The sequence below is a fragment of the Pelodiscus sinensis genome, chromosome 3 (assembly GCF_049634645.1).
Source record: "Pelodiscus sinensis isolate JC-2024 chromosome 3, ASM4963464v1, whole genome shotgun sequence".
In the NCBI taxonomy this organism is placed as follows: domain Eukaryota; kingdom Metazoa; phylum Chordata; order Testudines; family Trionychidae; genus Pelodiscus; species Pelodiscus sinensis.
In genome coordinates this window covers 87035774-87059408 of record NC_134713.1, presented here as the reverse complement: position 1 = coordinate 87059408, position 23635 = coordinate 87035774, and the positions used below count along the sequence as shown (strand labels likewise).

At 44.0% G+C, this 23635-nt stretch overlaps 2 long non-coding RNA genes across 2 annotated transcripts in view; both read left to right on the top strand.

Annotated features, from left to right (window-relative positions):
• Positions 1 to 1445: 1445 nt before the first annotated feature.
• Positions 1446 to 13149, top strand: LOC142827625 (uncharacterized). Its single transcript, XR_012902321.1, has 3 exons — positions 1446 to 1887; positions 2566 to 2629; positions 12096 to 13149. It is a non-coding gene; the product is annotated as an uncharacterized LOC142827625 (long non-coding RNA).
• A 480-nt stretch (positions 13150 to 13629) lies between these two features.
• The window catches only part of LOC112547256 (uncharacterized), a 42101-nt gene continuing 32095 nt past the window's right edge, over positions 13630 to 23635 (top strand). Inside the window, exon 1 of the long non-coding RNA XR_003090993.2 lies at positions 13630 to 14100. This is a non-coding gene — a long non-coding RNA (uncharacterized LOC112547256). The remainder of the gene's footprint in view (positions 14101 to 23635) is intronic.

The window sequence follows — 23635 nt, the reverse complement described above, 5'->3', positions numbered from 1 at the left end:
AAACTCTGAATATAATACAACTGGATATGAGAAGCACAGAGAGAACTGATTTAAATGCAAATTGATTTGAATGAAAAATTCTCAGCAGGACTCTAACTCCTGACAGTAAAGTGTGTAATAGTTGCAGTTTTTGCATCTCAAGGGTAGCTCAATTCTAGAGAATATGTCAGGAAGTTAAACAGGCAACTCTCAACAACTGGCCTAAAATGGTATGAGGCTAGGATGACAATACTCCTTTAAGTTGCTAACATTTTAGTAAAAGCTATAAGAACTGTTTACAGTCCAATTTTCCCCCTACAATTCAAACAAGATGAAAAATACAAAGTGGATGAAAAAGCAAGTACCATAGCTGGCAGTATTAATTTCAAGAAAAATGGGCCTCTAAACTGTTCCGCTTTGTTGAAAACTGAGGGATTCTTAAAAAAAAAATCACTCTAAAGATGTACATCATTCCATCAAACTAAGGAAGGGTAAAGCATTGGTTGCATGGGTCTGCCAAATTTTGAACATATGAATAAATGAGATTTTCAAGATCATTCTGAAATTCTTTATTGTAACGAGCAGAGCAGCTTGAATATTTTTGACATCTTACAGAAAATAAGTATTTTTTCCCATGATTGATTACAAATGCAAAGACACAGTCTATAAAAACAATATTTTGGTTAGTTTCTAAGGTGCTACAGGACCACTAATTTTTAAAGTTTTTTAAGGTTACACATTAACACAGCTACCCTCTGAGACTTTTAAACATGATACAGTTATCAATTGACAAAGAGCATCAAAGCCCAGAGCATTCAAATACTTCAGTTTGGCTTAAACTGAAGTGGTAATACTGTGTAAATGATTTTCAAATGAGTCTGTACCAAGTAATTTCTGTGAATATGTAAGTATTACAGAGAAAGCCTCTGAATATATATGGTTCATTGGGTACACTGGACATGAGTGTACTATGCAAATGAGTAAATGTGTAGGTTGTAGAACCAGACAGTGTCATTCTATAGGCCCAGACTCATTGAAGGCATAATGGGTAAATATTTTTGTTCTTGTTTGTTATTGATTGTAGGGCCCAATCCTGCACCATTAGTTCCACTGGAGGCCATGTGATTGTCTTCTGTGTGAGAAGGATCAAGCCTAAATAGAAAAAAAAAGTCACTTGTAAATCTTATCTCCTGTACTCTATAGTTTTTGTATAAAATTCCAGTGTTTCCACAGAAATGCTGGCACATGCACATAGACAAGAGCCTGATTCTAGTTTTCTAGGCACCTTTTTGAAGATTGAAAAAAAATGATTATTTTTTCCACATGTGCCTAATGAAATACTGCAAGAAAGCTAGCATTTTTTTCTTGATCTGAAACAGGAAGCTCTGGACATTTTACAAAGAAGTTTGTCGTCTTAGGGCCTGATCCAGCACTCACTGAAATTGACGGAAAGACTTTTACTGACCCTTGTGGATGTTTGAGCAGGCTCTTAAAGATTATGTCCTAAGAGTCAAATCCTCAAAGGTATTTAGATACCTACCTCCTGTTAAAATCCATAGAGATTAGGGGCATAAATGTTTTTGAAGATCTGGGTCCAAATGCTTATACAGTTTACACAAAGTTCCTTCAATCTTAAAGTTTCCTTCTATATTCTGCCATATTAGATACATTTTTCTCTCATTGTCTAGAAAAGGAAGAGCTCCTTTTCAAAACACAAATAATGGGGATCAGACAGAAAGAAATGAGGAGGCTCATCCAAATTAACTGGCAACATACTGTGCCAATTACAAGACCTAGCTTTCAGTGAAGTCACAAATTCCTCAGCATTACGAACAGAGTTTTGTTGCAGAACAAAGCAAAATAGGCTGCTTTCAACATGATTCCTCGTCTGTGTTTACCTTCTTGAAGGTTAGTAACTTTTGAATTCCAGCAATTACTACAGCTTCTGTTTTGTAGCAATTAGTTTTCTTCCTGTTATAACACATCCAATATGGTAAAGGTCAAATCAAAAGCTGACACATTCTCTTACTCTTTCATCTGTTTCTACAGAATGCATTGTGCTTTTTTTCACCCTTATGGAGCTGATCTTAATTGGCCTAAATGTGAGCATCCTGTGACATTTTAAAAGGACTCTTCTGAAGTTCTTTTAGGGAACTTTGTTAAAGTTGAATTTTGTAATGCAAAATAAGTAAAGTTACTGTTTCACACCCCTTATTCAGCTTCTGAATTGTCCTTTTTTGAGTTGCAGAGAAACTTTAAAAAAACTTCCGCATGGAAATATCAGGGTTTGATATTGAAATATTTGCATATTTACATAGCAATATTGTCTCAGTTGCTTAAACTAGAGATGGATAAGAACTGTGTGTCTTTGGTGCTTTATTTATTAAAGTTGTAGGGGTAGTGTCAGACAGTTGATAGTCTGCCTCAAAACTTGCGGTGGCTGGGTACCAAAATTCAATATAATGGCTGCTTCTGAGCACTGCATATGTGAGGTCATTTTGAGGGATAATGAGATGTGGTCTTTGGTGTTTTCAGTGTCTTCCTAACATTTAGTTCTTTTTTTTCTCTTTCCCTTATCTGATTCAGTTGGGACCAACTTACCTTATGTCTGCCTGAGAGAGAGTTTTGGATGACGGTTAGCTAATTGAGGGTAAGTCCAGGTAAGACAGAAGTTAAGGGTCTAATATGATTCTGTGACCTCAGTATAAATCAGAAGTGACTCCACTGAAATAAGTTGGTTTTATTTTATTATTAGCCTTTGCATAACATCTTGATGCCTCAAATGTAGTGGGCTGGGCATTGAATAAATACAGAGTAGAAGATAGTCCACACCATGCAGCACTTTCAAGCTAATTATCTTATCCTGGTTTAAAAATAGTGGATATCAGATGATTAGTAGACCTTAATTTAGCATTACCGGATGAAGCTAAATTGATATAAAACATTCCTAAACCAAAATGAAAACCACACTAGGAGACTACTTTGATTTTGTAGAATTATAGGTTTAGAAGAGACTGCAAGGGTGGTCCTAGTCTAATCCCCTGTCAAGATGCAGGATTTATTCTGTGTCAACCATCCAAGACAGATGACAAATCAGACTCCTTTTGAAAGTCTTCAGTGAAGGAACTTCCATGACTTTCCAGGGCAATCTGTTCCATTGTCTTGCTGTTCTCCTGTTATCCTGAGATTTAATATAACTCTTCTAAGGTGACTCGTAGGGGGGCGACACAACCCCTTAGATTGTCATGTGCCCCCTAGATATTAATTGTTGAAGATGGGTGCCCTCACTCTGTTCCCCCTCCTGTGCAGGCGTGAGTCTCCTCAGTAATCTATCAAACTGTAGTTTGAACCACTGTGCATTACCCTTAGAGGCAAGAGAGAAAAACTTTTCTCCATCTTTTTCATGGCAGCCTTTTAAGTATTTGAAAACTGCCATCATGTCATATATAAGAATGACCACACTGGGTCAGAAAAATATCCCATCTTCTGACAATGTCCCCTGCTTTTATCTCCACTTCATCCTTTGCTCATATGGCCTGCATTCCCCATCCCTTAGATCATATTTGTCACTCACCTATGTATCCTTTCCAGATTCTCTACATCCTTTCTACATATTGGTGACAAACACTGGACAAAGTACTCCAGCTAAGACCTTACCTGCATTGAATAGAATGGCACTATCTTGTCCTTTGATTTTCATGCAAGGCCTCTGTTAATGCTACCTAATGGTGTGGGGGTGGTTTTTTTGGGGGGAGGGGGGTTGTTTTGCAAAAGCATCGCACTGTTGACTCATACTGAGGTTCAAAGAATCATAGAACCATAGAGCTAGAAGATACCTCAGAAGGTCATCAAGTCCAGCCCCCTGTTCTAGGCAGAACCAATCCCACTAAATCAATCCAGCCAGGGCTTTGTCAAGCCGAGACTTCAACACCTCTAGGGATGGAGACTCCACTACTTTCCTAAGTAACCCATTCCAGTGCTTCACCACCCTCCTAGTGAAATAGTTTTTCCTAATATCCAACCTGGACCTCTCCCACCACAACTTGAGATCATTGCTCCTTGTTCTGCCATCTGTCACTACTGAGAACTGCATTTCTCCATCCTCTTTGGAACCTCCCTTAAGGAAGTTGAAGGCTGCTATCAAATCCCCCCTCATTCTTTGCTTCTGCAGACTAAACAGACCCAACTTCCTCGGCCTCTCCTCATAAGTCATATGCTCCAGCCCCCTAATCATTTTGGTTGTCCTCTGCTGGACCCTCTCCAATGCGTCCACATCCTTTTTGTAGTGGGGGGCCCAGAACTGGACACAGTATTCCAGATGTGGCCTCACCAGAGCCGAATAAAGGGGAATAATTACATCTCTGGATCTGCTGGCAATGCTCCTCTTAATGCAACCTAATATGCCATTGGCTACAAGGGCACACTGTTGACTCATATCCAGCTTCTCATCCACTGTAACCCCCAGGTCCTTTTCTGCAGAACTACTACTTAACTGGTTGGTCCCCAGCTTGTAACAATGCTTGGGATTCTTCCGTCCCAAGTGCAGGACTCTACACTTATCCTTGTTGAATCTCATCAGATTTCTTGTGGCCCAATCCTCCAATTTGCTAAGTCCCTCTGGACCCTCTCTCTTCCCTCCAGCGTATCTACCTCTCCCCCTAGCTTGGTGTTATCCACAAACTTGCTAAGAGTGCAATCCATCCCCTCATCCAGGTCATTAATAAAGATATTGAACAAAACCGGTCCTAGAACCGAACCTTGGGGCACTCGGCTAGAAACCGACCGCCATCCTGACATTGAGCTGTTGATCACTACCCGCTGGGCCCGGCCTTCTAGCCTCTTTCTATCCATCTTACCGTCCATTTATCCAATCCACATTCCCTTAATTTGCTGGCAAGAATATTGTGGGAGACCTTATTGAAAGCCTTGCTAAAGTGTATCACATCCACTGACTTTCCCACATCCACAGAGCCAGTTACCTCATCATAGAAGCTAATCAGATTGGTCAGGCACGACTTGCCCTTTGTGAATCCATGCTGACTATTCCTAATCACTTTCCTCTCTTCCAAGTGCCTGAAAACGGATTCCTTAAGGATCCCTTCCATGATTTTTCCAGGAACCGAGGTAAGACTGACCAAGGTAAGGTTGTGATCCATCAGGGTTCCCAAATTCTTCTGAATAGTTCTGCTGCCAAGTCAATTATCCCCCATTTTATATTTGTGCATTTGATTTGTCTTTGTCCTTGCTGAATATCACTGAATTGTCTAGAGATCAGTTCTCCAAGTTATCAATACCCTTTGAATTTTAGTTTTATCCTCCAAACCCCCTCACTTTGTGCCATCTGCAAATCTGATCAGTATGCTCTCCATGCCTACATCCAGGTAATTAAATAATGATGTTGAATAACACCAGACCCAAAACAGGTCCCTGTGGAACTCCATTCAAGCCTTCCCTCCAATCTGACATCATTCCACTAATAGTTACCCATTTGTTGTTGTATAACCAATTATGTAGCCACTTAGTAGTAGTTCTGTTGAGGACACATTTCTCCAGCTTACTTTCCAAAATGTCATGTAGGTCTATGTCAAAATATATTTATCTAAATTAGTATTTTAATAAATTTAGTTGAATCAGCAGAAGTATCTTGTGTATAAGATACTGTAAACCTAATATTGATAGATAGATGGAAACTACCAGAGCTTCCTTGAGCAAAGGCAGAACTGTCCCATCCATTGGACAGTTTGGGGCAACAGCCTCAGACCCCATGCATTGGGGGGCCCCACAGGACCCAGGGCAGCCCAGGAGACTAATGGGGGACCTTGCACCAGCAGCAGGGTTTGGGTCTTCCCCCACACTCACTGGCAGAAGGGGGAAGCAGAGTGACCCTGCCCCAGCCTGCTCCACTCCCTCAGCTCCCAGACACATCACTCGCAGGAGGGAACTTGGGGAAAGAGGAGGGACTGGACCTGCACTTACTGGTGGTGGAAAGCAGAGTCCCCCCCACAAGGCCACTAATGCCCTCAGCCACTTCTCTTGGGGAAGAAGGGTAGCAGGAAAGATGTGGAGAAATTGGAGAAGGTCCAGAGAAGAGCAATAAGAATGATTAAAGGTCTAGAGAATATGACTATGAAGGAAGGCTGAAGGAATTGTGTTTGTTTAGTTTAGAAAAGAGAAGATTGAAGGGGGACATGAGAGCCGTTTTCAGGTATCTAAAAGGGTGTCATAAGGAGGAGGGAGAAAACTTGTTCATCTTGGCCTCTGAGGATAGAACAAGAAGCAATGGGCTTAAACTGCAGCCAGGGAGGTTTAGATTGGACTTTAGGAAAAAGTTCCTAACTGTCAGGGTTGTCAAACACTGGAATAAATTGCCCAGGGAGGTTGTGGAATCCCCATCTCTGGAGATATTTAAGAGTAGGTTTGATAAATATCTATCAGGGATGGTCTAGACAGTATTTGGTCCTGCCATGGGGGTAGGAGACTGGACTAGATGACCTTTCGAGGTCCCTTCCAGTCATAGTATTCTATGATTCTATGATATATGCAAAATGGAATAGAATATGCCCTTTCATTATTAGTTGATCAACCATTCTGCCGTGTCTTACATTGCTCTTTCAATGGAGGGATTATCTCCATATAACCTTAGTTTTGGCAGAGTAGACTGGATATGTATCAGCTAAGAACTTGATTGAAACCATCTACTCAATTCTAAGAGGCCAATAACCTATCACAGGGCCCTGGCTGATCTGCTGCCCTTAACTTCTGTCTAAAATCACTGACAATAAAGGTAACATGAAGTTTCTGTAGGCAGCTTTAAAGTAGCTTGGAAAATGAAGATTTCAGGGTATGTCTACACTAGAAAGTTAGTTCGAACTAACGGACGTTAGTTCGAACTAACTTTAATAGGTGCTACACTAGCGCTCCGCTAGTTCGAATTTGAATCGAACTAGCGGAGCGCTTAGTTCGAACTAGGTAAACCTCATTTTACGAGGACTAACGCCTAGTTCGAACTAGCTAGTTCGAACTAAGGGCTGTGTAGCCCTTTAGTTCGAACTAGTGGGAGGCTAGCCCTCCCCAGGTTTCCCTGGTGGCCACTCTGGCCAACACCAGGGAAACTCTATGCCCCCCTCCCGGCCCCGGACTCCTTAAAGGGGCACGGGCTGGCTACGGTGCCCGTGCCAGGTGCAAGCCTGCCAGCACCCAGCTAGCAGACCCTGCACCTGGCACGGCACAGAGCCACCCACCCGATGCCCCCCAGCCCACCCCCTCTTGCCGGGACCAGGCTGGCGGCTCCTGGGAGCTTGCCCTGGACCGCAAGAGGCGGGCACCTTCCTGGGCTACTGCGGACATCGTGGACCTCGTCCACGATCTCCGCACTAGGCACAGGAAAGTGGCCGTCTAGGGCAGGAGAGCTGCCAGCCTGGCCACCCAGGACCAGGTGTGCATGAAAATCAAGGGGGTCCACTGAGACCCCCGACACTGAGCCCTGAGCTTACAATGGCCGTCCTGGGTCAGACCAAAGGTCCATCTAGCCCAGTAGCCTGTCTGCCAACAGCGGCCAACCCTAGGGACCCTGGAGGGGATGGACCGAAGACAATGACCAAGCCATTTGTCTCGTGCCATCCCTCTCCAGCCTTCCACAAACTTTGGGCAGGGACACCACTCCTACCCTCTGGCTAATAGGACTCCATGGACCCAACCTCCATGACTTGATCTCACTTCCCTTTCAACTCTGTTCTAGTTGTAGCCTTCACAGCCTCCTGCAGCAAGGAGTTCCACAGGTTAACTATTTGCTTTGTCAAGAACAACAACTTTCTCTTACTAGTTTCAAGCCTGCTACCCATTCCTTTCCTCTGGTGTCCTCTAGTCCTTCTTTATGGGAACTCAGGAAGAACTTTTCTGAATGCACCCTCTCCACCCAACCCCTGCTTTTAGAGACCTCTATCCTGTCCCCCCTCCGTCTCCTCTTTTCTAAGCTGAACAGTCCCAGTCTCTGTAGCCTCTCTTCATCTGGGACCTGTTCCCAACCCCTGATCATATTAGTTGCCCTCCCCTCTCCCAGCCTTTCTCTTCCCCTCTCCCACCTCCTTTTCCCAGTCTCCCCCAGTTTTTTTTCAATAAAGACAGAGTCAATGTTGGAAGAAATGTTATCTTTATTTTGTACATCAATAAGAAGGGGGGCTAAGGAAGGGTAAGTGGAAGGAGGTGAGGGAGGAATGGGGTACAAGCCCCCGATGGGGAGGACTGGGCTGGATCTGCGGGCTTCTGGGGGTGGAAGCTCTCCTGCAGCCCCCCAATTACTCCCTCTCCCCAGATGGCAGCCTGCGGCAAGTGCAGCTGGGCTGATGGCCGAGTGGTGTGATGTGCCCAGTGTGGGCACTCAGGGCACTCCAAGCCAGAACTTCTTTGCAAGCGGGGCACCCCTTAGAACTGTGTGTCCGGGGTGGGGGTCGGGACCCTTTAAGCGCAGCCCTCGGCTAGCCTGAGACAGCATCTCCATGCTCTAAGTCCTCCTTTTATGCCCTGCCGGCACTGCTTCCGGCCATCCTTAAGCCCTGTTCAGAGTCCACTCAATGTGGACTTGCTAGTTTGAACTAGCAAAACGCTAATTCGAACTAGTTTTTAGTTCTAGATGCGTTAGTTCGAACTAGCTTAGTTCGAATTAACTAATTCGAACTAAGTTAGTTCGAACTAGCGCTGTAGTGTAGACGTACCCTCAGGGTTAAAGATAGGAATTATTGAGATGGCAGGCAGTTTATAATTTATTGTCTGAAAAATAAAATCTGATGTCTTTGGTTATCACACAGCTAAGGCCAAATATTTATGTGTTTGTATGTTGGCCATCTAGTGAAACAAGCTTTCCATTGTGTCTGTGCTATAATAATTGCTGGTCTGAAACAAGGCCACAGCAGGACTATCCAGCATAAATCCTTTTCATTAGCTCTCAGGGTAGCAATTTACATGACCCTGGGCAACCATTTACAGTCCTACAACTTTCTAATTAATTAATTTCCTAAATAGTTTGATTCAGCATTTGCACTTGGATGATAGAATGAACTTGTGAGTCAAGGCAATGTATAAAGCCAAACGTGCTAATTCTGCCATCTGGGAATTGCAGCTGCATATCAGAGGGCTTACAGGGAACTAAAGAGACCTGCTTGTGGCTTTGTGCACAGCCTAGCATGTCTATATTTTTATAACACTCTGGTTTTCCTCCCATCAACATCCCCTCCACACATTTGCCCAGGAGGCTGGCCCCTAGCAGAGTACTGTTTGAAAGGGATAAACACACCAGGGCTGGCTTGTTAAACATTTGACAAGTGTTTGTGATATTTCACAGCTGGCCTGTGAAATGCCTGTAGAAAGACAGAGCATGGGGCTAGTTAGCAGTGCTTCATCAAGAGAGAAAAATACCATTTGATCTGGACTTTTAGGCTGCTTCATCCTTTTATCTGAGGAGATAGGTGCCTCATAGCTACCCAAGGTAGCTGTTGTGAGCTGGGTGAAACTTTGTTATGGGTTGAGATTAGTAGGTATGAACAGACCCTACAATTAACAGAACCCCATAAGTGAGACCTATGACAAAAGCTATGTATGAAGCCTTCCCTCCCTCCCTCCCCCTCCCCCGCCGCTTTTGGCTGGAAGTGTGTGTGTGAGACAGAACTCAGATAAGAACAGACCACAAGAGAGAGACAGCCTGAGGAAGCAACTGAAAGCAAAGTGGCTGACCCTATCTATGGTGTCCAACCAGTTCTTAAGCAGTAGTTCTTATAGTGAACTAGCCACACTCAACCAGCCAAATAGCCACATGTGGCTAGTACCTAGCGTGTTGGATGCCCTGGCCCTGCCTAGATGGAATTTGAGAGGAAATATTCTGGGCTAGAGTGTAGACTAAAAGAGCACCCCTGGTGAAATGAGCTAAAGAAGTTGTTTCCTGCCAGTTGATTTACTCTAGAGCCGAAGACACAGGAGTTTGCGAATAAACAAAACTTCATCAAAGAAATTTCTATTCCCAACTGGGACAATCCCAAACTTTGATTGAAAGGGGCAAAAGAAAGCTTCTCCTTGCTCTCCTTCCCCTCTCCCCCAGCATCCACAAGTATTAGGCTTTGTCTACCCTTAGCCATTTAAAGTGCAGACATGGCAGCGCTTTAAACTGAAAGGCTGCATCTAGACTGGCAAGTTTTTCTGCAAAAGCAATTGCTTTTGCGGAAGGACTTGCCAGCTGTCTACACTGGCCGCTTGATTTTGCGCAAAAGCACTGACGTTCTACTGTCCGAAATCAGTGCTTCTTGTTCAAATGCTTTGACATTCCCGTTCAGGCAAAAGCCCTTTTCTGGAAATGCTTTTGTGCAAAAGGGCCAGTGTAGACAGCTGAAAACTGTTTTGCACAAAAAAGCCCCGATGGCGAAAATGGCAATCGGGGCTTTCTTGCGCAAAACCACGTCTAGATTGGCACGGACACTTTTCCGCAAAAAGTGCTTTTGCGGAAAAGCATCTATGCCAATCTAGACGCTCTTTTCCGCAAATGCTTTTAACGGAAAAACTTTTCAGTTAAAAGCATTTGCGGAAAATCATGCCAATCTAGACGTAGCCAGCGTGTGGCCATGACCCGAGTGCTGGGGCAGCTCTCTCTGTAAACTACCTCTGTGAGGCAGGCGCGTGGCTAACAGTGCTGAGAGCCTGTTTATACTGGTGCTTCACTTGCTGTGCTTGATGGTGGTGGTAGGGAAGGGGGAGTTCACACGCCTGAGCCAGAAAGCTACAGCGCTGTAAAGAGCCAGTGTAGACTTGGCCTTAGTTAGGTGAACAGTTAGGTTTGTTCCAGCAATTCACAGCCTCATTCTTCCTTTACATCCATTTCCTCCACTCCTGCTCCTTTGCTGCTGTGTCTTCTGTAGAAAGTCTTGGGCCACACTAAGGCCTTGTCTTTACTTGGAATTAGCCTCAGTTCATCAGTTGGTGTAGCTGCACAGGTGTAAATCCCAACTGTAGCAAATTGAACTGGTTCTAAGCACTAGTATATTCCACTGGTGCAAAGCATTGCTGTCTTCATCTGCTTCTGGAGTTTGCAGTAGTGCACGCACGAGATATTGAATCCAACATATAACTCCCACTGCCACTGATCTGTCTTCTCCTTTCTTAACTCTGCCATCTACATGGACAAATACCTTTTATTTCTCTTTCCAAACTTTCTCATATGCCTTCTTTCATGTTATTGTATGCAGTCCCAGCATATTGTTGGGTCAAGCTTGAGGAGATAATATCTCTTATTGAACCAACCAACATCTGTTGGTCAGAGACAAGCTCTCAGGTTTATACAGAGTCCACCCTTAGGTTATGTCTACACCATACCCTTGGTCAGCAAAACTAGTCACTATGAAGTGTGAATATTCTAAGTGACATAAATTATACTAACATAAGCACTCTTATGCTCTATATTGGTGGGAGAGCATCTCCTTGCAACATAGCTTGTGACACTCACAGAGGTGGGTTTTTATGCTGATGATACTGCTGTGCTACTGCAGCACTATGCATATGCATGGCCTTAATGCTTGTCCTCTTCCCAGTGTCAGGATGGCATGCCAGCAGGAGGAAGGAAGACTCCTTGTTCTCTTCACCTCTTATATGAGCTAGGGACAATCTGCTTGTTCCACGTTCTGGTTTCATAAGGTTTCATCTTGTGTAGTCAAAAAAGGAAACTTCCTCTGTGCCCCCATTTTCACATTATTGGCACATGGGAGACTCCCTGCCAAAATGTGCCCACTGGCATTGTAAGAAAATGAATCACGGATGTGGTGACTGGGGAGCCAAATGTTTATGGTGGATGAGAAACAAAAATGTCCAGGCTTGCTGCCATACAGAAAAAAAAGCTTGTAAACCTTTTTTGTGAGTGGAGTCCTAACAAGGTGCAGTTATTTAACGCTGAGGATTTGAAGCTAGGTCATGAGCTCCAAATATGCTTTGCCATTGTTTCATTAGTGGCAGGAATGCTACAGAATGAGTGGTTTCCCTGTGGTCAGCATGCGTGCTATTAAAACTTAAAATCTGTGTAATGATGGCAAGAAGATAACCCCCACACACCAATCTCATTCCTCCTACCCACTTCTATTTTTCAGGCTGGACAGTAATCCTGTGGTATTTTCAGTGGAAATTCCAAGAGGAGAGTGCTTACAGAGGTATTTCCATCAATAACACAGGGACAAGACTACTGCTTTGGATATTTAACAGCAGAGAAAACAAATGACATTATCCATGCCAGTCAGAGATTAATCTAAGAAGCTACATTTGAGGGGGCTGGAATTGACACAAAACAGATTTATTCATTGTTATTAGCATTGTTTATGCTATTCTTAACAGTCTGAAAAAAAGGGGAAGGGTCTAGGTACATAAAATCTAGAATGTTATTTGCTTGGACAGTGCTAGATGAGTGCAGAACTTTTGCTTGTCTCTCTTGGCCAGTATACCTCTTTGAAGCTGGCTGCTGTTTTCTTATGCTCCATTCTTTGGCAATTTGACAAGTTATGTGACCTGCCTTCAACAACCACATGTGAAGACACGTTCAGTGCGAAAAGGCTGAATCAATGTACTTTGTAGCTTCTTCACTGAAAAAGACTAAGAACCTTTGTGCATCAAACCTTTTCCTGTAACAGCTGGAAAAATACCAAGAAGCTTAAGCTGCTACCTACTGTGTATCACAGAGTGGAAATGGTTTGTGGAAATGCCAAAATGAAATATAAGTCAATATAAAGTTGTCAGTTAATAAAGGAAAGGTTGACAGTTGGAAAGAGTTCCATCATGCTGAAGAAATTTGAAAACTGTATATCATGTTTTTTTTTTTTTTTTCTTGGAATGAAGCAAATAAAAGCTTAACTCTCTCTCCCTCTTAAATTATTGCTTGCAAATAGTGTCATTTTGTCTCCAGCTTCAGGGCTGACTAAGACATTTGCAAGGCAATATACGTGATTTTAAGTAGGTAGCTTGCTTTCCAAAAGACTTACTTAGAAGAAGGCCCTCAGGAATAGTCTATGAATAGAAAAATTATTATTCTGCCCTAGATAAAATAAGGGGGGAAATTATTTCATAAAAAGTATCTATATCTTTTCCACATGGAATTTATTTTAAAGAACTAAAGAGGGAGTATTTTCTAGTGGTTACAGCTGAGGGTCAGAACTGTGCCTATTTTTTTGTAATGAAAGTAAAATCATATATTTCCAATGTCATTTTATTGTGCGGTGTGTGTGTGTGTTTGTGTGTGTGTGTGTATGCGTGTGTGTCTCCTGAGAATATTCATGATTCATTACTTAGGAAAAAAATTGGCACAGAAGTTTTGAAGACAAATTCTTGCAATTCATCTTTTTAATTTTCATGTGGAAGTTCTGAGCAATGCACCTAAAACATCAAAATAATGAATTTAATTGATTTTTTTCTGCGAGTGCCTAAATCGAAAGTCAAAATTTGTTTTCAATGATTTTATATTGGCAAGAAATAAGTAGCTGCTGGCCTGAAATTGTAAAGGTCAGGTTTCACCTCAAGGTAATAAAAATAAGCCAAGTTGTAAAATCTTCAAAATCAGACTTTGTAGAAAGGCTGATAAATCCCTCAGTATAGTTACATGATTGGAGGTTCTTTGATACATATCAGTGAAGCATTATTGATTAGGATATGACACACTCCAAGTAGTAAAATGAAGAGCCTGCCCTGCTGTTTTCAGTTAGTGTGTCAGTCCCAAAGGCATGTCAGACAGACAGTGTTCTAAGAGTGGCTGGTCATCCACTTTGCAGGAGCCACATGAACAGCTTGTGGTCTACATGCCTCACTTCTGAACCTCCAGCCAGACCATTGCTATGTGCCTTTTCAGAGCTGAGGCAGCAGCGGTTTGCAGCTGTGTTTCCAAATCATCGGTGGTTGAGGGAAGAGGCTGGATTTGAGGAGGGGAGGGGGGGAAGGTGTTGTGCGTGCAATTAAATATTTCCCATACTTTATGAAAAGACTCAGCTCTTACAAAGAGGAAATAGGTGTGTTTTCCAGTCTCCTCACTTTTGAATTTAAAAGCAAAGGAATGTGACTTCTTGAACAATGGAAGAACCAATAACTAGACATCAAGCCATTCAGCGTGGAATTGTGAGTATGTAGCTATACTGCTGTGTTTAAGGACATGAATTAAAATCCTGGCCTCATTGAAATCATTGGGAAACTTTCACTGACTTCAGTGGGGCCAGGATCTCACTCCAGCCCTGCAAATCAGTGTGATTAAACTAATGGGTCGTCTTGTGCACATAAGGACTGTTCATATGAGAAAGGGTTGGCAGGACTGGCTCAGATACTTGTATTTTATAACTTTAAAGGAAGGCAAACTTGTAATGATATAAAGGGATTATAGAAAGAATTTAACTTTGGATAACTTACTTCTGTTTGGATTTGGATTAGTCTGCAATCTCCTCTTCTGGGTTTAGAATATTTATCCCTGCCCCCCTCCCCTTTCCCCCTGCTGTATATACTTTAAAATATTTGCAATTGATGGCTCAAATATACAGTTTGGTATCTAGAACTGATCTGAACTTCTTTGGTCAAGAAGCCATGCTGGAAATAGTGAGATGTTGCTGATTTCTCCTTTCTGTAATGTCAGTGACATGTCTCTCTAAAATATTCCCTCCCTTCCACTCCATCCTCCCCCTGCCGCCCACAAAATATCAATTCCCTATACTTCCACCCTCCATTAACACCTTCATTTCTCCAATTTCCTCTTAGGATATGTCTACATGGGGATTAAAAAACCAATGGCTGGTCTGGCTGCACTGACTCAGGCTGTCTGGGCTCAGCTCTCCAGCGCTGAAAAAATTGTTGTGAACATATTTGGTCTGGAGCCCTAGCTCTGAAAGCCACAGCAATATTTCAGCCCAAAAGCCTGCTCCCTGTAAGATAAAGCTGGATGCTGGGATTCAATGATAGCTAGGGCCGGATTAAGGGTGGGGCTAGCTGGGCAGCTACCCGGGGCGCCAACCTATGGCAGGCGCCTGATGAAAGCTATAAGGGGTGCTGCGGGCCACGTGGCGCCCCTTAGAGCTGCAATCAGGTGCTGTGTGCCTGATTGCAGCTGTAAGGTGCGCAGCGCGCTGGAGGGCGGGGCTGCGCATGCGGTATGCGCCTGGGGGCAGAGCCGCGCATGCGTCGCACGCTTGCTGCCCGGGGCGCAGGAATGGCTCAAACCGGCCCTGATGATAGCCCTTGGGCAGAGGCAGAGGGCATAGGGAAGAACTAGGCATCGGGAGGCTCAGTTCCTACCAGTTTGCTGTGTGCATGAGTTGTTCTGTGCACTGAACTATGTCAAAGGATGGCTTCCATTGACTCTATCCATCACCTCCCAGCTCTGAAGGCTTGGGCAGAGAGGAAGTAGGGTCATCGTCTCTCCTTCTCCTTCATCTCCGCATCACCTCTGAGGTGCTTCCCCCACCCTCCTCCCCTTGAGCACTTGCTGGGACCACTTCATGTGCTTTTCTGACCACAGAAATGGCACTTGTGGCTGGCTTATGTTGAGTGTAGAAGGAAGTGCAGAAGGGCAAGTGTGTGGGGGTCTACTTGAATCCTCCACAAACCTTACACACCCATTTTAGGACCTGGGCAAATCTGGCAGGCACTCAATACTGACCCAATACCCCTATGTGATGCTGAGTGAGCAGTGCTGTTATAAAGCTATGTTTCAGGTGAGGTGTAAAAGAGGCCTCTAACCCTTGTGGTAATTTTGCTTGTTCCTCATGCTGTACATCTGATACACTGTACTGTATTAAAATGCAGGACAATGTAGCACTTTAAAGACTAACAAGATGGTTTATTAGATGATGAGCTTTCGTGGGCCAGACCCACTTCCTCAGATCAAATAGTGGAAGAAAATAGTCACAACCATATATACCAAAGGATACAATTAAAAAAATGAACACATATGAAAAGGACAAATCACATTGCAGAACAGGAGGGGGATGCAGGGGGGGGGGGGGGGGGGGGAAGAAGGAAGGTAAGTGTCTGTGAATTGATGATATTAGAGGTGGGGAGAGTGGGATGTTTGTGAGTTAATGGTATTAGAGGTGATAATTGGGGAAGCTATCTTGGTAATAGTTAACTATCTCAACCATTACCAAGATAGCTTCCCCAATTATCACCTCTAATACCATTAACTCACAAACATCCCACTCTCCCCACCTCTAATATCATCAATTCACAGACACTTACCTTCCTTCCTTCCCCCCCCCCCCCCCCGCATCTCCCTCCTGTTCTGCAGTGTGATTTGTCCTTTTCATATGTGTTCATTTTTTTAATTGTATCCTTTGGTATATATGGTTGTGACTATTTTCTTCCACTATTTGATCTGAGGAAGTGGGTCTGGCCCACAAAAGCTCATCATCTAATAAAACATCTTGTTAGTCTTTAAAGTGCTACATTGTCCTGCATTTTGCTTCAGCTACCCCAGACTAACACGGCTACATTTCTATCACTATTGTACTGTATTATGTATCGTTAGAAGATTTACCCAGTGTTGCTCAGGTCTTTAACTGAAGCAAGTTTTGTTTTTTTCATTTAAATCATTGCTATGGGGTTAGAGCTGAGAATAAAGGATTCAGAATTCAGGCTGTCCCAGGAGAGAGAACAGCCCCACCCTTCTCTCACCAAGACAGCTCAGGGACAGGTGAGAAGTGCCTCTCCATGGCCATTTGCAGCTGCAGTGCCACATGTGGGGGAGGAGTGCATGACCCCAGCTGTGGGACCGATACACAGAAAAACAGACACACAGAAAAACTCTCTGTCTCCACCCTGTCCCCTGCTAGCCAAATGGGGTTATAGTGTCCTGGTCCCCATCTCTAACCCCTGGCTGCCCTGCTGTGGTCACTCTGAAGTATAACTTCCTCCTGCCAAACTCCTCCCTTTCCATTTTATGAGAAACAATCGAGTTCTAGGCACATTCTATTGTCTTGGCACAACCAAACCCTGACCTTGCTTTAAGTTATGATAAGCGGAAGCTGCATGCCAAATTTGGCGATCCTAGCTCTTACCGCTTAGGAGGAGCTCTTGAATAAATGGACTCATAGATAGATGGACAGACAGACAGACAGACAGACAGACTTTTCTAACATACACAGTGAGATGAATTCTTAGTAATCAGAGACCTCACTGCCATCAAGGCTTTGCCAGGAATGGGTGAGAAAGGGCATTTTATGTACAAATGACTGGACTACAGAGAAGAGAGACGAGAGCTATAGCTGAAATATGAGGAGGCTGAACTACTAGCTATAGCAATGACACTAAATAGAAATTTAGATGGGCTCTTCAACATGCATTGCCAGACCTTTGTCTTAAAGACTGAAGTTTCTTTTAATATGTGGTGAGTGGTAGTAGTGGTTACTCTCTAGCTCTATCTACATTTATGGCTCAAACTATTTTAGTTCCACAAATGTTAGGGAGATTGTGAGCCCTCATGAAGACATGTCACCAGCCTGTCCTTGAACTTTTTAAAGTGAAAATAACTTCCTGATCACATGGGGGAACATTATACAATAAGAAGTCATGTGACACTTTAAGGCAGGGGTGGGGCCAAATGTAACCCTGGGCTTGCCTGGATCTGGCCCCTGAGGCTCTGGGATCCCCCTCAGCAGGGTAGCCTATGCTGGCGCTCCAGCCCCGCCCCCCCCCCCCCGACTGTTCACTCATGGGACTAGAGCACAGAAAATCTATTAGCCTGGGCCTGCCTAGGCTCTGGTTTGTAAAGGGAATGTAGGGAGTGTCTTTCTCCGTCTCATTTGGACGCTATATCAGTGAGGATTCTTTGTTTGTTTTTGCTTCTTGCTTGTATGTGGATTTTTTTGCCCCGACCCAAAAAAGGTTCCTCACCCTGCCTTAAAGACTAACATATTTATTTGGCATAAGCTTTTGTGGGTTAAAGCCACAAAACCCTATGCATCTGATGACGAGGAGTAATGGTAGTTCGGAATAGGAAGCCTAGTCCGAACTACCTAGTTCATGCCGCGTGTAGCTGCGGGGCACGGAGTCCGCACTAACGGACATTTAAAAATGGCGGCACCCAGCAACATGCAAATGAAGCCCGGGAAATTCAAATCCCGGGCTTCATTTGCAACTCCGGTTGCCTACATTAACCACCCTAGTTCGAACTAGGGTGGTAGTATAGATATACCCTTAGTCTTTTAAGGTGCCGCAGAACTCCACAAAGTTTTAATGGATAGTCACACTGAAGTAAAAACAAAATGTGGACACTAAAGTATGCCATGGCAGGTGACAGCCAAACTGAGGCTGATTTCACATTGTATTTGAACCATTCATTTCACATAACTGCTTTCAACCCCAGCAATCCCAAAGCATCGCACGCACCAGGTCTGTTGTTCACTTTGGATAATCGTTTGGTCCTGCTATGCACAGGGTAAAGCACATGTAAAATGGTACCAGATCAGAGTGGCATATCCACTTTGCACTGGGGTAAATGATTTTACAAGGTGCAAAGTTTATGAAGAATCTGCTCTACACCTTAGGGTAGAAAGTGAGGCATTACATACCAGCTAAAATTACAGGGATAATGTAAAAAGTGTATACTGGTGTGTTAATTTATCTGAAAATTACATTTTGGAATGAAGTCTTGGTTTTCCCATGTTGACCAGTACTTTTCTGTGACTAGCCCCACAAAGGGAGTTCAGGGATTAGAGCTGGGGTCTGGTACAGCTGTTGGTCTAGAATGTCATAGTGAGAAAGTAGTAGTGAAGTAAAATGAAATGCCTGTCTCCTAGAACTGGAAGGGTCCTTGAAAGGTCATTGAGTCTAGTCCCTTGTCTTCACAGCAGGACCAAATACCATCCCTAACAGATTTTTTGTCCTAGATCCCTAAATGGCCTCCTCAAGGATTGAACTCACAACCCTGGGGTTAGCAGTGTTATAGTGCTGTGTTTCCTTACCCTTCTCTTTAAATTGGATGGGGGGAGGAGGGAAAGTGATGTGTGATAGATGTGCTGGCTGATTATAAAAGTGATCGGTCTGTTTCCAAAGCACTATATAATTTTGCAGTTCCATAGCTGTATAGATTGTATGACAAGTTAAATATGGGTTGAATGGAATGCTGCCATCTTTTGGTTATTGTAGGTAGATACATTCACAAATTGCAATCATATTTTCCTGCTTGTTAAGAAAGATGCAAAAGTTTCAGTGAACAGCAGCTAAACAGTTGGGAGGCTAATTGTGGCTTGCATGTATACATATACATGTCAGCAGACTAAATAGTATACATCCATCTGTATTACAGAGCACTGCATTGTTTTTATAAGGCTTTAAAAAATGAAAATATATGAATTATGGCAGAGAAGTTTGAACAGTTTCTGTATATACACCATAAAGAAACAGAAGAGATGCTTTCCCCAGGCAGAAGGCTTAAAACAAACAAAAAGAAATATTTCTTCACCCAACTCACAACCTGTGGAACTTCTTGCCAGTGAATATTGTTAAGCTAAGACTATAATGGGTTTCAAAAAAGAAAAAGATAAATTTATGGAGGATAGGTCCATCATTAGCTATTAGCCAGAGTAGCTAGGGATGGTGTCCTTAGCTTCTGTTTGTCAGAAGCTGGGAATGGGCAACAGGGAAGGGATTGCTTGATGATTACCTGTTCTGTTCATTCCCTTTGGGGCACCAGGCAGGAGCCATGTTGAAAGAAAGCATTCTGGCCTAGGCTAATCTTTGGTCTAACTCAGTGGTCCCCAACCTTTTCGGACTGCCGGGTGCCAGGGGGCAGGGCCACTCATGTGCCGGGCACCAAGGGGCGGGGCCAACCATACGCCGATGCCCGGTTCTGGCGCCACCCATGTGCCGCACTCCTGGGGCCAACGCTGCTCCTGTGCCACACCCTCAGGGGTGGGGCTGCCCATACGCCACATGCCTGCCGCTCCTGTGCTACGTGCCCGGGTTGGGGACGCCCATACGCCATGCACCTGGGGCAGGAACAGCCCACGCACTGCATGCCCGGGGCCGGCGCCGCTCCTGTGCCATGTGCCCAGGAGCCAGCAGTGCCCATGCGCCGCGTGCCCGGGGCTGGCACAGCCCTTGTGCCATGCACCCGGGGGCGGGGCCGCCCATACGCTGCACGCCCAGAGGCCGGCACCGCCCATGCACCATGCGCCCGGGGGCAGGGCCAGTGCCAATCACTCAGCGGGTGCACAGAAATGGCGCCATGTTGGGGACCACTGGTAACTCATTATGGTTATTCTTATGTTAATAGGTAATTGTGCGCTCACATATGCGCTTAACAAGGGCATCTGGGTAGCATCATGATAAAAAGAAAATGAAGATCTGACATTCCATGATATCACAGCCATGAGAAGTGGGTTTATAATTAGATCAAGCTATTCAAATAAATTATTTTCAAATAGCATTGTCATTATAAATCTATACTGCTCTCTTGACTCCCGACTGGTATCAAAGTCAACCCGTGCAGATAGATTGAATCCTGACAAGAGCCCCCCTTCTCTCCACCCTTCCTTTCCTCAAGGCTTTCTGGAGCTGAAGCTTGAAGTTCCTCCGCTTCTCCAGAGATCTTCTCCACTAGCAGGCACCAACTGCCAACTCTCCCTGTGTCTATTGCCAGATCTGAGGGGACATTGACCCAGGGACACTGGGTCACGGTGAGAGCCTACAAAAGCAAACCCTCAGGTTCATCACCCAGCATTCTCAGAGGCTGCTAGTGACAGCCAGGGCTGCCAGGTTTGCCCTCCCACAGCTCTGTCATTGGAGCCAAAGAGCCTCATTCCAGGGATACCAGTCCTTGGCAGGATTGCCACCCTCTGGACACCACCAGTCAATGACTTTTGGGGATGGACCCTGGAAGGCACTAGCTTCCCCAGAGTTCTCCAGCAACCCACAGATGTTGGACATTTCTACTACATCAGCCCTCGTAAAGTCAGCACTGCTCCAGCACCTGGTTCCCCAGGATTCCTCTTCCGCCACTGTGTAAGACAGAGCTGTATAAGTGATAGCAGCCCTCCTTGCAGCTCTAAAATTGGGGCTAGGGGGAATGTGATGGAATCCCCCCAAGGTTGCAGCCTGGGACTGCTCTGCCCCCTTAACTCTCTCTCACAATACTTTGCTAATGGCCAGCATCAACCCCTCCAGGCACTGTTATATTCAACACAGCCGCATATGGAGCCCAATACCCAGACAGATTGCATGACTGCTCCCAGAGCCATTCATGAATCTCTCAGAGTAAGGCATCAATCAATCCCTCCTCCCCCCCACCAGCTCCTAGTACTGCACTTCAGGACTGTACCATCTAATTTATTAACTGGTTCACCACGTAATCAATGGAAAGTGGACATACACCAGTTTTTGTAAAACCTGAGCAGATTTGTCACTTTGTACAAACTCACTGGGAAAGATAAACAATAAAAGAAGTTTTATGGACTACAAAGATGGAATTTAAGTGGTTGTAAGTGTTAGTCAAAAAGTCAGAGTGGTTACCAAAATAAAATAAAATATAAACATGCAGTTTAAACTAACAATCCTATTAGACTGGGCAACAACTAGAACAGGCAGTTTTTCTCACCCCACTGGATATTGCAGTCTATAGTACACAGACTTCACCCTTGAAATCTGGGCCAGACCCTCTGTTGGAGTCTTCGGAGTGTCTTTGCTGCTTGCAGCACAATGGGGCAGGAGAAAAGCCCGGTATGGGCCCCTGTGTTTTGTTTTTATACCCACAGTCCCATGTGCTTAGGAAACACAAGTCCAGGCATGTCTGGGAACATTGCTTAATTTTCAGGCAACGTTGAGTAATTCCTCTGGTTAGGCCTCATACAGGTAAATCATTGCATTGTAGCCCCCTTGCTGGACAATGGCTGTTAATAGCTGTTTGACACCCTGCCCGGGTGTTGGCTTCTCTCCTTGCTCTCGTCTCCTGTGATTCCCAAACTTGGCTGATTCCCAAACTTACAGCATGTTTTAATGCTAGCCAGAGAGTGCAATATTATCACTTCAGATTCATTGATCATATACATATACGAATAGAGAACCGACTTTCAGCTGATCAACACTTGGTCCTGCCATGAGTGCAGGGGACTGGGCTTGATGACTTCTTTAGGTTCCTTCTATGATTCTATGATAACCTTTTCTCTGGGACTTTACAAGGCATGCGTTATACACAAGATCACAATGATATAAAATGAGGAAAATGGGAGTCACTGGATGCTTCCACAAGGTAAAGAACATCAGAGGGCAACTTCCCCCAGAGGCATATTATTATTATTCCATAAGCATGAATTACGCAGGTTTTACACCTGTTTGTGAGCATCTGATACTAGCCACTGTTATATGATACTGGACAAAATGGGCTATCCTATTGGTCTCATCTGGTATGGAAAATTAGCTCAGTCACTGAAATATCTATCTACAGTTAGGGATCATCATCTGAACAACAACTGATCAATTGCAGTCTCAGGAGTATTCCCCCTGGTTGGTTGTTATCATAGTGCCTCCTCTCCCCCTCCCTCCGTGTCAGACATTTACTAGTGTCAATTTTCCTTTCACTACTATACAATTCCAGATTGTTACTTAGGTCCAGATTATACCAAATGTCTGGCTCTTTGAAGAGTTGAACAGTTTCTTAGTTTATGGTAGAAACTAGGACACAAGGGCCTGCTGGGTGGGTGCCAAGAGGGGACCCATGCTTGTCTAGCTCAAGGCTGTTGTTTAATTATCCCTAGATCCATCAACAAAGAGCCCCGCAGACATTAAATAGTGCTTCCTTTGCAGCTGTCACACAACGAACATTTGCGTCATGATCTGTTTCAGGCCAATATACTTGAGCCTTCACTTCTAAATTAACATAAGAAATAGAAAAAGAAAAATATTATCCCAAAAGTATCATTTCCTCTCAATTTCTCCATTATCTTGTGGTTTTACCCCTTTCCTCTTCTACTTTTCAGTGTTTGCCACTTTTGGTTTTTGTCTTAATTGAGCCCTCTATGCTAGTACTTTGTCTCTATTTGTCTGTACAATACTTGTTGGGATCACTCAAGTTCTGACAACATTCTGTTGCCTATGAAAGATGATCTTCTAATAGGGCGATGGAACAGTATCACCCAAAATGTAATTGGAAACAATTTGGGGCATTCTCTTCAGATACTAGATTTCTTATGGTTTTCTGGTAGAGTTTCACTGCAGCAGTAGGAGTGATGAATACAATGTTAAATGAAAACATTCTGAGGTTATTGTCCATTCCTAGCAAAGCACAAGATCACTTGCCACAAGATCCATCATATGTTAATAAGTTCACTTTCCTGAAGATGGTCTCTCGCTTTAGTCCCTTAAAGGCATGTGTTAGCTGTGCACAAGCAGTGTATTTACTGTAATCATAGCATGCCAAAACCTTTTGGACATCACTGAAGCATCCTTCAGAGACTGAACAAAAGAGCAGTTCCAACTCCCATAAAGCTTTCTGTTCCTTCAGTGGAACTGATTGTGAATATTGTGTGGAAAACTCTGGGCAGCAATTTCCTGAGCAGGCAGGGGAATCAAGCTCCACGTGAGTCAGAATTTGAATGTGGGTGGTAGCATGTGGGAGAGCAGAGATACTCAGTACAGAGGTACTTATCTTTATGGCTATCCATTGACCAATGCAATG